Genomic DNA, 13,934 nt, shown 5'->3' on the forward strand with positions numbered 1-13,934 from the left:
ATTAGTAGCCAAATTCAAGGTAGAGATGAAAGAGAGACTACGCAAACTGGAAGAATCTATCAAATTGAGAAAAGCACAGAAATTTATGCGGGATAAGATAGATTATGAACGTGGCCAAATCTATACCTTTGCCAAAAAGTTCGACACCCTGCGTAGACAAAAAATGAACATAGGTGGCAAACATCCAACACAAGAAAATTCTGAAATGAGTAGTATTCCTAGCTCAGAACTCGACACTGATGGAGATGAAGGAACCAGTGGGAGCAATTTGGGATCTGCTCCAACAGTGATTGAGGAGTTTGGTTTTTTAGAGCAGGAGAGGAGGTTCAATCTCCGTCCAAGGCCATTTGTCCATCAAGCAAAGCCACAAAGAGGAAGAGGCAGAGGCAACAGAGGAGGAAAGGCGCGAGGCAATATAGACGGCGCTGTGAAGCCCAAGACCTAAGCGAAATGAATATGGACGATAAAACTTCAATCATAAACTTAACTGACATTATATTATCGGACAAAGAGGAGAAAATCTTGAAACTTGGAATGTCATTTTGCCCGGAGGAGGATTTTGACTATGTGAGGACACGAGTAGATGTGTTCAAATTCATCCGGACCTTGAAATTGAAAAAACATTTCGCTACCAATGATAAATTTCTGTCACCTCGCATCAATGTGAATATTGAGCATGCAAATGAACTGGTAGTTGATGATATGAACCTAATGTTAGACATGTACTCCCTACAAGAAGAGACAGTATCCAACAATGCCACCTTGACTTCAGAGACCAACATCAGTCAAGCTACTTTATTAGCAGAAGAAGAAGGCCTTAATATCACCAGTAATGACCCTACATCTTTTAGACCTGTGTCTAAATTTACACCGATAACAGGAAAAGACGCAGTGGACATTTTTAGTGATCTTGTAGTAAATGATTTAAAACATTTGTGCACTAATATGTTTTCTAAACATAAACGAGTTACGCAACAACAACGAGATTATGCTACATTAGTGAAAAAATTGTCAATGAATGCTGATTGTATCGTGTGTAATGCCGATAAGGGCGGAAACGTGGTGTTGTGGAGCAAGCAACAATACCTGCTAGAAGCTTATAAGCAACTTAACGTCCGTACCAATTATGTGAGAGTATCTGACACAACTATGTACAAAAGCCATAAATGTTACAACTTGAGATTAAATGAGTGGCACTCTAAGGGTCTCTTAAAGAAGGAAGAACTAGCCTTCCTGAAAATCAATAAGCCAGTCACTCCTGTAATGTACCTGATACCCAAGGTACACAAAGACCAGGTTAATCCACCTGGCCGGCCAATAATCTCTGCCATCAACAGTGCCTTTGCTAATACATCAAAATTTGTGGATTCTTTCCTTTGCCCCTTAACGAAGTGTCTCCCATCCTATATCCAGGATACGAGAGATTTTCTTAAAAAGGTTTATGATCTACCCTGGGAAAATGATTTTCTTTTGGTTACCATAGATGTCATGACGCTCTACACCAGCATCAGACATGATGACGGTTTGAATGCTGTCAGACACTTCCTGGGTAACAGACCAGTAAAATTTTGGGCGCACACTCAAATGTTAATTGAGATGACATCTATCTGCCTTAAAAACAACTACTTCCTTTTCAATGACGAGCTATACCACCAAATATGCGGTACGGCCATGGGCACCTGCTTCGCCCCCAGCTTTGCTAATTTGCATATGGGCTGGTGGGAGGAGCAGGTGATCCAAAGAATGTACCCAGAAGAATGGCAAAACAATGTTATGCATTGGAGTCGTTTCATAGACGACTTGTTTGTCATTTGGAAAGGCAGTGAAGAATCATTGGTGACATTTATTGACAGAATACAAAACAATGATTTAAACCTCAAATTCACCAGTACCATCAGTAAAACCAATGTGAATTTTCTAGATCTGTCTATTTACATCAAAAATGACAAACTCGAAACTGCCCTATACCGGAAGCCCACGGCTGGCAATACTTTGCTACACGCCAAAAGCTTCCATCCTCAAAATTTGATTAAGAGCATCCCTTATGGAGAAGCCTTAAGAACTATGCGCAATTGCAGCAACCAAGAGAGCTGTGATAAAGAACTATCAATACTGCAGTCGCGCTTTATGGCAAGAGGATATTCTGAGGAGTGCATTAGGGCGGCTATAATGAAAGCAAAGAGAAGGACAAGGGAAGACATTCTTTTTAACAAAAGTAATACAAAGAAAAAACTGGAGAATGTCAATAAGAACAAAAATGAGTGCAGGATGATAACGACTTACAATATCCAACATAAAAAAATAAGAAGCATCCTGACCAAACATTGGCACTTGATTTCCAGTGAACCTACGTTAAGCAAACTAGTAAAGAAACAACCACAAATAACATTCAGAAAAGCAAAGAGTTTTAAACAAATGTTAGTGAGCAATGTTTTGAAAACTCCGCCCACCAAGACAGCAGCCACTATGTGGCTCACAAAGAAAGAAGGTTTTGTGAAATGTACGAAATGTAAAGCCTGTATTCATGGTACGAACACCTCCAGGTATACATCAGGCTTTGCTAACAAAGTATTCAAAATCAAAGGACATTACACGTGCAAGACAGATTTTGCTGTCTATGTACTTCAGTGCCCTTGTGGCCTGAGATACGTGGGCAGCACCATCTTGCCTGTGCACAAACGTGTTTTACAGCATTTGAGAGCAATTAAAAATGGTGATAAATCGTACCCTGTGGCACGGCATTTTGAACGCTTTCATAACAAAAGTATAGCAGGCTTGTCATACTTTGTAATTGATGCGGTTAAGAGCAGCAAAAGAGGGGGTAACAAGGAAAAACAATTGAGAAGGCTTGAATCTTCTTATATAATTAAATTGAATTGTAAGACCCCGACAGGACTTAATATTGAGGAAGACCTGTATACCCACCTAGGATAAATGTATAAGTGCAGCCCACTTCCCTTCCGTTTTTAACCATTTCCTATATTATCATTTTTTAAGTTTTTTTATTTTTATTTTGGGAGCACTGTTGTAAACTGTAATATTTGCAAGCATATTCAACAATTTGGCAATTTTGGCCCACTTGGGCAATACACCAGTCTTGATTAACAACAAAAATTATTGTAGATAATGAGACTAAAGAAAACGGCAAGGTTACGCAGTGATAATGCAATAAGCATTTGACATTAACACTATCGATCATTACGGGGTTCATATTAATGATAGCGCGTAATTTGTCCTCCTGCATTAGCATGCTTGTTCCTCTTCAGATATTGAGTTTAATTCTTGGGTTATTAAATACTCTTGAATAATCAAGCTATGACAATGTTAAATACGAATTTATGTTTATGTGGTAAAACTACTAGTCTGTTGTTGAATACACTGCATTTGTAGTTCTTGTGCACGTGACACGCAGCGAGTGTCTTAAAATGGTGGCAAACTTTATTGTTAATGGTTGGTGAACAAGCCTGCGGGACAGGCGAAACGCGTCCAACAGCTGAGCATTAAATTTTGAATTTATGCAAGACACGGCGTCGTCATCCTTTACTTTTAAGTATCGGTAATTTTGAGCATTTCATACGGATCGAGCCCGGATGATCCGGACGGACGACGCGCCCTTTGTTCAGGTGTTGCGGTGATTGTAACCGAGCAAGAAGAGTTGGCTGATATATATATATATATATATATATCCAACATGAGTGGCTCGCTTCGTCAGAAACAGTTGGTGCTGCACACCAGTGCGGTATCGTACGGTCGAGCCAGACCGTTAACAATTACTCCGACTCTCTTGAACAAGAGAAAATAGGGTCGCACTCCGCAATGGTTCAGTTGTATTCTCATTTATTTTAGCCCATATTATGATTTAGGCAATCAATCCAAATTAAATCGACGCGTTTCGGTCTTGCCTCAAGACCTTGGTCACGATATTGTGGCTCAGTTTACTCACTCATTAAGTAACGTTTTTACAAAAAAATATTCAAAGGCACTTCCTGTCATGTGATTAAAAGTGCATTGTGGGAAATGCAGTTCCCAATATCAAATAACATCAACTCTTGCCATTTTCAGCATCATTTCACTTCATATACAAACAAGTGATGCTTTTTTGCACTCAGTAAACCAAATCTGCAAACCCTAATGCCACAATAACAAAGTTTACTTTAAATAAAGTTGTTGATCAAAAAGTTCGTGTTGCCAATTGTTGTTATGTAAATTGAAACCCCTCCAGTGGGGTGTGATATTCATTAATTTCAAACATGTCTGAATCTCTTGAAGAAAAGCAATTTGGCACACATATTAATCAAACGGTTCCAAAATTCAGGAGACCATGAACAAATCTACATCTCTTAAAATGATACATTCATAATTTTTGTTCAAAGCAATAGAAGGCTACACTCGGATCCCAAAAGACATGCAAAAATTGAAAGTTTTAAAAGTTTAGATACTTTTGGTATATTAAGGCAGTTTAAAGGCTGGAACCTATAAAAGTCAGAATGATTCAGAGATGGCTGTATAATTCCTCACTTTGATTGAGTCCATGCGGTGTTAATGTTCTGAGTTTAATGATATAACGAGATTCTTTTTGTCGTAGAATTTTTTCTCTATTGCCACCTCTGATCGACAATGGTATTGATTCAATCCCAAAGAATTTTAGCAGTTTCCAATTGTTGGTGTGATATTGTTCCATATGTTTGGCCACGGCATTGGATGTGTCTTTATTTGTTACTGCTCGTGTGTGTTCTAAAATGCGTTTTTTCAATTCAAATGTCGTGCTGCCCACATATTTCTTTTTACATGGGCATTCAATGATGTAAATTGTGAATTCGCTTTTACACGAGATCAGTTGTTTGATTTGCCATTTAGAGCCATTTGCTAGACAGAAATCTTTTGTCGGTTTAGCAATCTCACACACTTTACATTTTTGACATTTTATGAAACCCGTTGTTTTTAGCCAAGTTATGTCCCTTTTTCCTTTGAAGTGACTATTGACTAGTCGATCTTTCAGGTTGCGAGCTCTGCGACACGTTATCATGGGATGGTTGCCCACTAGTTTTTTTACCGTTTCATCCATTTGTAAGATTTTCCAATTTTTTCTCAGTATCTTACTGATTTGTTTGTTGTCATTTGAAAAATCCGTCTGACACACCTCAAAACGGGCCCACGATCCGTGAGGTAGAGGCATTCCTACGTGTCAGGCTATTGTGGAAAGCTCAAAGCTTAACTCAGGATGCCATCCGGCTGCGATATGGAACATAAACTGAGCTTGATGAAAGGGCCCCTGTGCGAGGCCCGCTCCAACTTAGCAAATGAACTTGTTTACAGCCAGGATCTGCAGGAGAATTTCTCCCCGTGCACTTCGTGCTTGTGACCATCTTTTAAAAAGGCTGACTGAGAGCTGCAAATAAACACGATGGTAGTGGGACTTCCCTGTTGTGTGCTGTGGTCGAAATATGGAACTATTCCTTTGAAGCTAATGTTGCATTCGACGCACAGTGAAAATATGTGAAGTTTTACCAAAATCGACACTGAAAACCAGAAAAGTGAAAGGACAGTTGCGCAGCATCTTGGGAGTTGCAGTCCCGGAAACAATTGGAAAGAGTTATTGGAATATGCAAAACGAGGAAAACATGGAAAGTGACACCATTAAGGGATTATAAGGAATAACCTATATGAATGATTGTACTTACCCTCGTTGCATCCAAGATATCTGGTAAAATCGAAATTAATACTTCAACAATGTGAATTGACTGTTCCTTTAAACTGGTTGAATGTCCTTTTTCAGTGTCTATAAGTTACGTTGTTTAAAAGCTAACGAACCCACCGTGACAGCAGCATTTGGCATATGATTAAGAGTCATTTAGACTCGAAACGCGTCATGCCTGTTTGGCTTTTATTTGAATAAATACATTTTTTGGAAGCAGTTGGTGTGGCCTGTTTGACGCAGCTGGAAGAGCGTGCGTTTTCTCTGTGGATTGTTAAGAGGTGTCTGACACACCTCAAAACGGGCCCACGAGCCGTGAGGTAGAGGCATTCCTACGTGTCAGGCTATTGTGGAAAGCTCAAAGCTTAACTCAGGATGCCCTCCAGCTGCGATATGGAACATAAACTGAGCTTGATGAAAGGGCCCCTGTGCGAGGCCCGCTCGAACTTAGCAAATGAACTTGTTTACAGCCAGGATCTGCAGGAGAATTTCTCCCCGTGCACTTCGTGCTTGTGACCATCTTTTAAAAAGGCTGACTGAGAGCTGCAAATAAACACGATGGTAGTGGGACTTCCCTGTTGTGTGCTGTGGTCGAAATATGGAACTATTCCTTTGAAGCTAATGTTGCATTCGACGCACAGTGAAAATATGTGAAGTTTTACCAAAATCGACACTGAAAACCAGAAAAGTGAAAGGACAGTTGCGCAGCATCTTGGGAGTTGCAGTCCCGGAAACAATTGGAAAGAGTTATTGGAATATGCAAAACGAGGAAAACATGGAAAGTGACACCATTAAGGGATTATAAGGAATAACCTATATGAATGATTGTACTTACCCTCTTTGCATCCAAGATATCTGGTAAAATCGAAATTAATACTTCAACAATGTGAATTGACTGTTCCTTTAAACTGGTTGAATGTCCTTTTTCAGTGTCTATAAGTTACGTTGTTTAAAAGCTAACGAACCCACCGTGACAGCAGCATTTGGCATATGATTAAGAGTCATTTAGACTCGAAACGCGTCATGCCTGTTTGGCTTTTATTTGAATAAATACATTTTTTGGAAGCAGTTGGTGTGGCCTGTTTGACGCAGCTGGAAGAGCGTGCGTTTTCTCTGTGGATATATATATATATATATATATATATATATATACATATATATATATATATATATATATACACATACAATGAAAAAAACACAGGTTTCAGGGACGTTATAGTTAGTTGGACATTTGACTCATACAAAACCAGAGAAATTCAGTCGTTATAGTTAGTCATCAGCAGCACATTGTGGGGCGCGAGTTTAAGTTAGCTCAACTGACTATAACAGCCAAATTTCTCTGGTTTTATACGAGTGAAATATCCAACTAACTATAATGTCCCTGAAACCTGTGTTTTTTTTCTTTGAATTTCTAACGTTTTTTAAATGCTAATTTCTAACTATAACGTCCCTGAAACCTATGGTTTTTCAGTAAATTTCTAAGGTTTTTTAAATGCTAATTTCCAACTATGCCTACAGAAGTAGGACATGTGCAGAAAGAGGAAGAAAGGCGCAGAAAGATGCAAGAGAAATGCAGAAAGAGGCAACAAAAGTCCAGAAAGAGGAAGAAAGGTGTAGAAAGAAGCAAGAGATATGCAGAAAGAACCAACAGAGGTGCAGAAAGAGGCCTTGTTACAAAGCCATCCTATGCACCCCCCAACTTATTACTGACTGTTACTGGTGGTAACTGACTCTGACTGACTCTGGGCTCTGCCTAACCAGGCCCAGAGCCAGTGCTATGCTGAAAGACAATTAGAATACAGTGGAAAAACCTACATACACTAAGGTACACTATGGGTTGGGGTATCCCTGTGATTGGCATGACCTCCCCTGTAAGGCCCTAGTACATAATAGGGAAGGGGGATTAAAACTGCCTCTAAGTCCCTAGCATATAATAGGGCATGGCAGTCTACAGGCCAGCAGCCCTTTTCTGCATGTGTGCACTGCTGAGTCTGAGGTCAGTTTAAAAGTAGCCTTGTAAATAAGGCCCCTTTACACGCGTCACTTGTGGTGAAAGGATGAGCAATGGGTGTTGCTGTGGGCGATCCACTACCACAAGAGGGCTACAGAAAGAAGCAAGTGAGGTGCAGAAAGAGGCAACAGAGATGCAGAAAGAGGCAAGAGAGGTGCAGAAAGTGCAAGAGATGAGCAGAACGAGGCAAAAGAAGTGCAGAAAAAGAAAGAAAGGTGCAAAAAGAAGCAACAGAAATGCAGTAAGAGGCAAGAGAGGCGCAGAAAGAAGCAAGAGTGGTTTACACACCATTAGTACCAATTTAATATCCACATTAAGCAATAAGTAACAGGTGTCCATTCTAGGTTTGCAAAGGGCCTTCCACCACGCTGTAACACTTGTCGCTGCATTTTTGGTAACGTTTGAGCTGTTTGAGCTAGAAATAATTATTTTTTGCTTCAAATATGCAGATTATGCAGCAGATGATGGATTAGGTGGCAAATGCGGAAAATGTATAATTGTGCAAATGTCGGTTCAGCCAAACAGTCACATGATTCCAGTGGCGCTGTTCATACCTCTGACTAGATCCAGAAGTGCTCCTCAGTGGTTCCTTCTTTTTTTTTTGTCTCATTGAGTTTATAGTTTAGCTTCTATGGAAACGAGGAAGACTAAACCTGAGGTTACAACTCCACAATACAGTCTATCATACCACACAATTACTCTCAATAAAACATAATCCCACTCTACATAATTCCTACACACTAAATACCACATACTTTCTATCCACATAATTTCACTACACAACATACCACATAATTCAACTACACACAACCTACATCCACTCCACTCCAAGAAACATTAATTTAAAAAAATTACATTTACAAAGCAAATAGCTCTAACTCTTGCAAATGCAAAACCTATCACATTGCAAATGCTTCTTCAACTGGTAGTCGCGTTTGCAGAGTGGTGGAGAAAGGGGGCTGGGCCTCCAACCAGCGCTCAGGAATTCCGAGTGTAGGACTTACAGGAGGTACTAGGAGGGCTTCTTGCCCCCAAAGTCCCAGGGGCATTTGCAGAGTGATGGAGAAAGGGAGGGCGTGACCTCCGAAAACCTCTTAGCAATCCCACTGTGTGGGACTGACTAGAGGTAACAGGAGGGGTAGTTGGCCCCCAAGGACAACCTTTGGGGGCCAACTACCCCTCCAAGTACTTCCAGTAAGTCCCACATTGCAGCATTGGTACTTACTCATAGCATGCCACGCCTCCTTTAACCACCAGTCTGCAAACATGCTCCCTGGTGCGCTCTTCGATGGGGATTAAAGTCCCCTTCACTGCTAGAGGAGCTCAGGGGCCAACTAGCCTACCTGATACCTCCAGTAAGACTCAGATAGTGGGATTGCTGAGAGGTGGACACAGGCCACGCCCTCTTTCTCCACCACTCTGCAAACGCGCCTCCTGGCACGCTCTTGGTTAGGGTGTGAAGTCACCTTGCCTCCTTAGGGTCCCTGGGGGCCAACTAGCCCTCCTGTTATCTCTAGTAAGCCCCACACAGCTGGATTGCTGAGAGTGGTCCGAGGCCACGCCCCCTTTTTTACACCACTCTGCAAACGCGCTTCCTGGCACACCTCTCAACAATCCCACTGTGTGGGGCTTACCGGAGGTACCTGGTGGGCTAGTTGGTCCCCAGGAACCCTCAACATTCAAGGGGACTTAATCCCCCAACTTAGAACATGCCAGGAGGTGCGTTTGCAGAGGGGTGCAGAGAGGGCGCGGGGCCTCCGGCGAGATGCCGGCTTTTCTTTAAAAAAATATATTTTTAGAAAGGGGGCTGTGTGGCCCCACTTCTTTTAGTATTTTTTGGGCCCTGGGGACCCCATCCCCCAGGGCATGGGCAGTTTTTTCTTTTTTTTTAAAAAGGGAAGGGGGCTGCGTGGCCTCCCTTCCCTGGGCCACTATTGGCCCTGGGGAACCCATCCCCGGGTGGGGGGAAGAGTGGCCCCCCTCTCATTGACCACCATTGGCCCTGGGGACCCCAACCCCCGGGGGGCTGGGCTCTTTTTTATTTTAATTTTTTTTTAGTTAGGGGAGTGTGGCCCCCCTCCCCTGGGCCACGTTTGGCCCCTGGGACCCCATCCCCCGGGGCCTGGCCTCAGTGTTGGTTGACCGTGGGGGGAGCCCCAACGCCCCCATGGTCCCAGCTGGCTCCCCGCCTCCTGCGGGAGCCGGCATTGCTTCTGGGCAAGGGGAGCTGCTAACATGCAGCTCCCCTTGTCCAAAAGCAATTCTGCTTTGTTTCTTGGAAGCGAGAGCAGGTTTCCCGCTCTCGCTTTCACGAAGCAAAGCAGTGTTTGCTATGGCAGGGCGGGAGCCGTGATCCCGCTCTGCTCTGGGGTGGCAGTCCCCAGGGCCATCGAGGCCTACAGGAGGGGAGCTGCGCATCCCCCTCCCAAAAGATTTAATACCGGGGAGATGGTGGTCCCCAGGAGCAGGAGATTCCACCCCTACTCTTCCTTAGTACTATTGGTGCCTCGGGGAGGTTGTGTCCCAGGTGCATGGGGGCCCACGAGGCCCCCCACTCCTAATAAACTAAAGCCCTGAGGATGTGGCGGTCCCTGGGGCAGCGTGGTGAGGGAGGAGCCCCCAGCGCATTTTTTAATAAACAAGCCCCGGTGAGGTGGCGGTCCCCGGGGCTGCGGGGGGCTGTTTGCCCCCGCACATAATGGATGAAACCCCGGGAGGTTACGCTCCCCGGAGCTGCGGGGGGCTGTTTGCCCCCGCACATAATGGATGAAACCCCGGGAGGTTACGGTCCCCGGAGCTGCGGCGGCCCCCATTGGACCCCCTAATTTATTGGACATTGGTGGGCCAGGTCCCGGGGGTTATAGAAAACGAAAAATTGCCTCACCCCCCATTTGCGCACCCAGCGGGAAGTCGGCCGTTTAAAAAAAAAAATGCTTTTTTTGGCCCAAGGGTTCCATGTGGGACCTCCTGAGCAGGCCTAGGGGTCAGGGTGTTTCTACCCTTTCCCCTTTTCTTGTTTTTTAATCTTTCATTTAAATGACCCTCTGGTGGGCCAGGTCCCGGGGGAATGCCACAGTTATATAGCGGGGGCCCCCGCAGACCCGGGGACCGCCAGCTCCCTGGGGCTTGTTTATTAATCTGTGGGGGGCCTCCCAGCCTCCGCCAAACCCCAGGGACCACCCCCCGGGGCTTTACTTAAATATGCGTGGGCGCACGCGGCCCCCCACTGCCCCGGGGACCGCCACCTCCCCGGGGCTGAAATTAAATAATTTGTCGATGGGGCCTCACAGACCCCCCAAGCCCCAGGGACCATCACCTCCCCAGGGCTTTCTTCAATTATTTGCGGGGGTCCCGCAGGCCTCCCAATGCCCGGGGTCCACCACCTCCTGTGCAAATGATGGGAGGGGGGCCGCGTGGCCCCCCTCCTGGAACCTTCGATGGCCATGGAGACCGCCACCCCCAGGGCCGGCTCCTGCAATGTCCTGGGGTGCTCACTCCCAGGACATTACTGTTTGCTATGGCAGGGCAGAAGGACGGCTCCCGCCCTGTCATAGCAAACTCTGCTTTGGTTTTTGGAAGTGAGAGCAGGAAACCTGCTCTCGCTTCCAAAAACCAAAGCAGAATTGCCTTTGCACAAGGGGTGCTGCATGTCAGCTGCATGTCAGAACAAATGGCCCAGGAGGGGGGCCACGCGGCCCCATTCTGTTAAAAAAAACAGGGTCCCCGGGGCAGTAAGTGGTCCAGGGGAAGGGGGCCACGTGCTCTAAACACTCTTGCACAGATGCAATCATTTAGGCACTATCTGTGCACTTATGCAATCGCTAAGGTATAACTCATGCAGGTATTTAATCACCCATGTATTACTGTTACACTCCTTCAATCACAGAGGCAGTATCTTTCTACTCTTGTAATCACTGAGCCAGTAGTTATGCTGTAATGAAATCATCCAGTCACTACTTTTACTTTTTTAGTTACTCAGGCTCTATCTCGGTAGTCCAGCAATTATCCAAGAAGGACCCATGCACTTACAAAATCTCCCAGCCACTTGCTATATAGTCATGTAAATCCCCAGACATTATTTCTGCAGCTATGCAATCGCCGAGGTGTTACCCATGTACTCCTTTAAGCCCTTTCTTCTCTTTCAATCATATATGTACTTCTCTTGTACTTATGGAATCAGTCAATCATTACTCATGTGGTTTTAAAATCACCCAGTCACTTCCTTTGCACTCATGTAGTTTCATAATCACCCAGTCACTACCTTTGCACTCCTCTAATCGGTCAGGCACCATCTTAATAGTTCACTAAGCATCCAGGCGGTACTCATGAACTTATAAAATCATCCACTGACTTGCTATGTACTTCAGTAATCCTCCAGAAATTAGCCTTGCACGCATTTCATTATCCAGGGTCTAGTAATTTACTTTCCCTACAGTCATGCAATCATGCAGGCTGTACCTATGCACTCATGTAATAACTACACACTACCCTTGCAGTTGTAGAATCATCCATGCCTACCCTTGCTCTCAATCACCCAAGCACTTCCTACGGAGTTTTGGAATCACTCAGGCAGATGTAGTACGTCTCAGTTTCTAGGTTTTCCTATATTTCAGAAATATTGATTATATTTTTCTTTTACATATTTTGAAGATTTGGGAAGGTAGACCCATATGTATGTGTGCTTTTAACAATATGAGGACACTTATAGTTGAGTTATGTAATAGTGTGCAGCTTCATATTTGGCTACGCCCAAGTGTCATGCACTTATAAAAACACCCAAGTACTCACTATGCAGTCTTACAATGATGTAGGCACAACATATACAGTGCTCTAATCACTCAGACATTGCTGTTGCGCAGATGAAATTACTAAGGTATAACGCATGCAGTTATATAATCACCAAGGCACAACTGTTGCTTTGTCTGTTTGTGCACCCTTTGTGCGTCTTTCACAACCTCTGTTGATTCTTTCTGCAGTTCTGTTCCTGTTTCGGCACACCATCTGCCTCATTGTGTAACCCTCTTGCCTGATTCTGCACATCTCCTATCTCTTTATGCACTCTTTTTACAGTTCTCTTGCTTCTTTTTGCACCTCTTCTGCTTCGTTCTGCACTTCACTTGCTTTTTTATGTAGCCATCTTTCCTCTTTGTAAACCTATGTTCATTCTTTCTGTAACGCTTTGTGCTCTTTCTGTGCCTTTTTTTTTAATTTCTCTATCCCATTTCCCTTTTTTTGCACCCTTCTTCTCTCTTTCTGCACCTCTCTTGCTTCATTCTGCCCATCTGCTCCCTCTTTCTGTACCTTTTTTGCTTAATTCTGCAACGTTCTTACCTCTTTTGCAGTTCTCTTCACTCTTTCTGTACCTGAATGTCCTCTTTTTGCAGCTCGGTTGCTTCTTTTTCACTACTGTTACTTCTTTCTCCATCTCTATTGGAAATTTCTGCACCTGTCTCATGCAATTATAAAAACACCAAAGGAGTTGTTATGCAGTCTTACAATGATGCAGGCACTAGATATTTAGTACTATAATCATTCAGACATTACTGCTGCATTTCTTTTTCTACACCTTCCTTCACTTATTTTACAGCTCATGTGTAATTGTGAATATATATTGTGAAAACCATATATGCACTTGTTTGTAGCTTTTAAATAGAAGGTGTTTCTTTAGTAATAAAATAGTATATTTCTATATAATTATTTCAATAAAATTAAATTCATTTTAAATATTCTTTTTTCCAGATATTCTTCATTATTATTAAGAAAGACTTACCATGACAAAAAAACGGAAAAGAGAAAACAAGAAAAGAAACAATACTATTTAAAGAAAAGACAACAGCAGGAAATAGATGAACTACAACATGTGGCAAAAAAGGAAAAGTCATGCAGTAAGAGAACAAAATAAATTATTAAAAGACTTTCAAGGACTAGAAAGGGTTTTGAAAATGTAGAAAATAGAAAGAATAGCTCTAGAACAAAGAAGAATGAAATGGAAAAAGGACAAAGTAATGGCAAATCACGTTCTGATAAAACAATCTATGCTAAAAGAGGGATGAATCAATTTTATGATATAAGGAAACATATGTATAAAAGTAGAGTACTACAAAATGTATTGAAAGATGTCAAGAAATATAAAAGAAGATCTGCATTTTATAAAAAGAAAAACAGATTGCAACTATAGTCGAAAAGGCTTTTGAAATAAAAAGAAAATTGTTCATTTTAGTTTTAAAC

Source organism: Triturus cristatus, chromosome 2_2, assembly GCF_964204655.1.
Source record: "Triturus cristatus chromosome 2_2, aTriCri1.1, whole genome shotgun sequence".
NCBI lineage: Eukaryota > Metazoa > Chordata > Amphibia > Caudata > Salamandridae > Triturus > Triturus cristatus.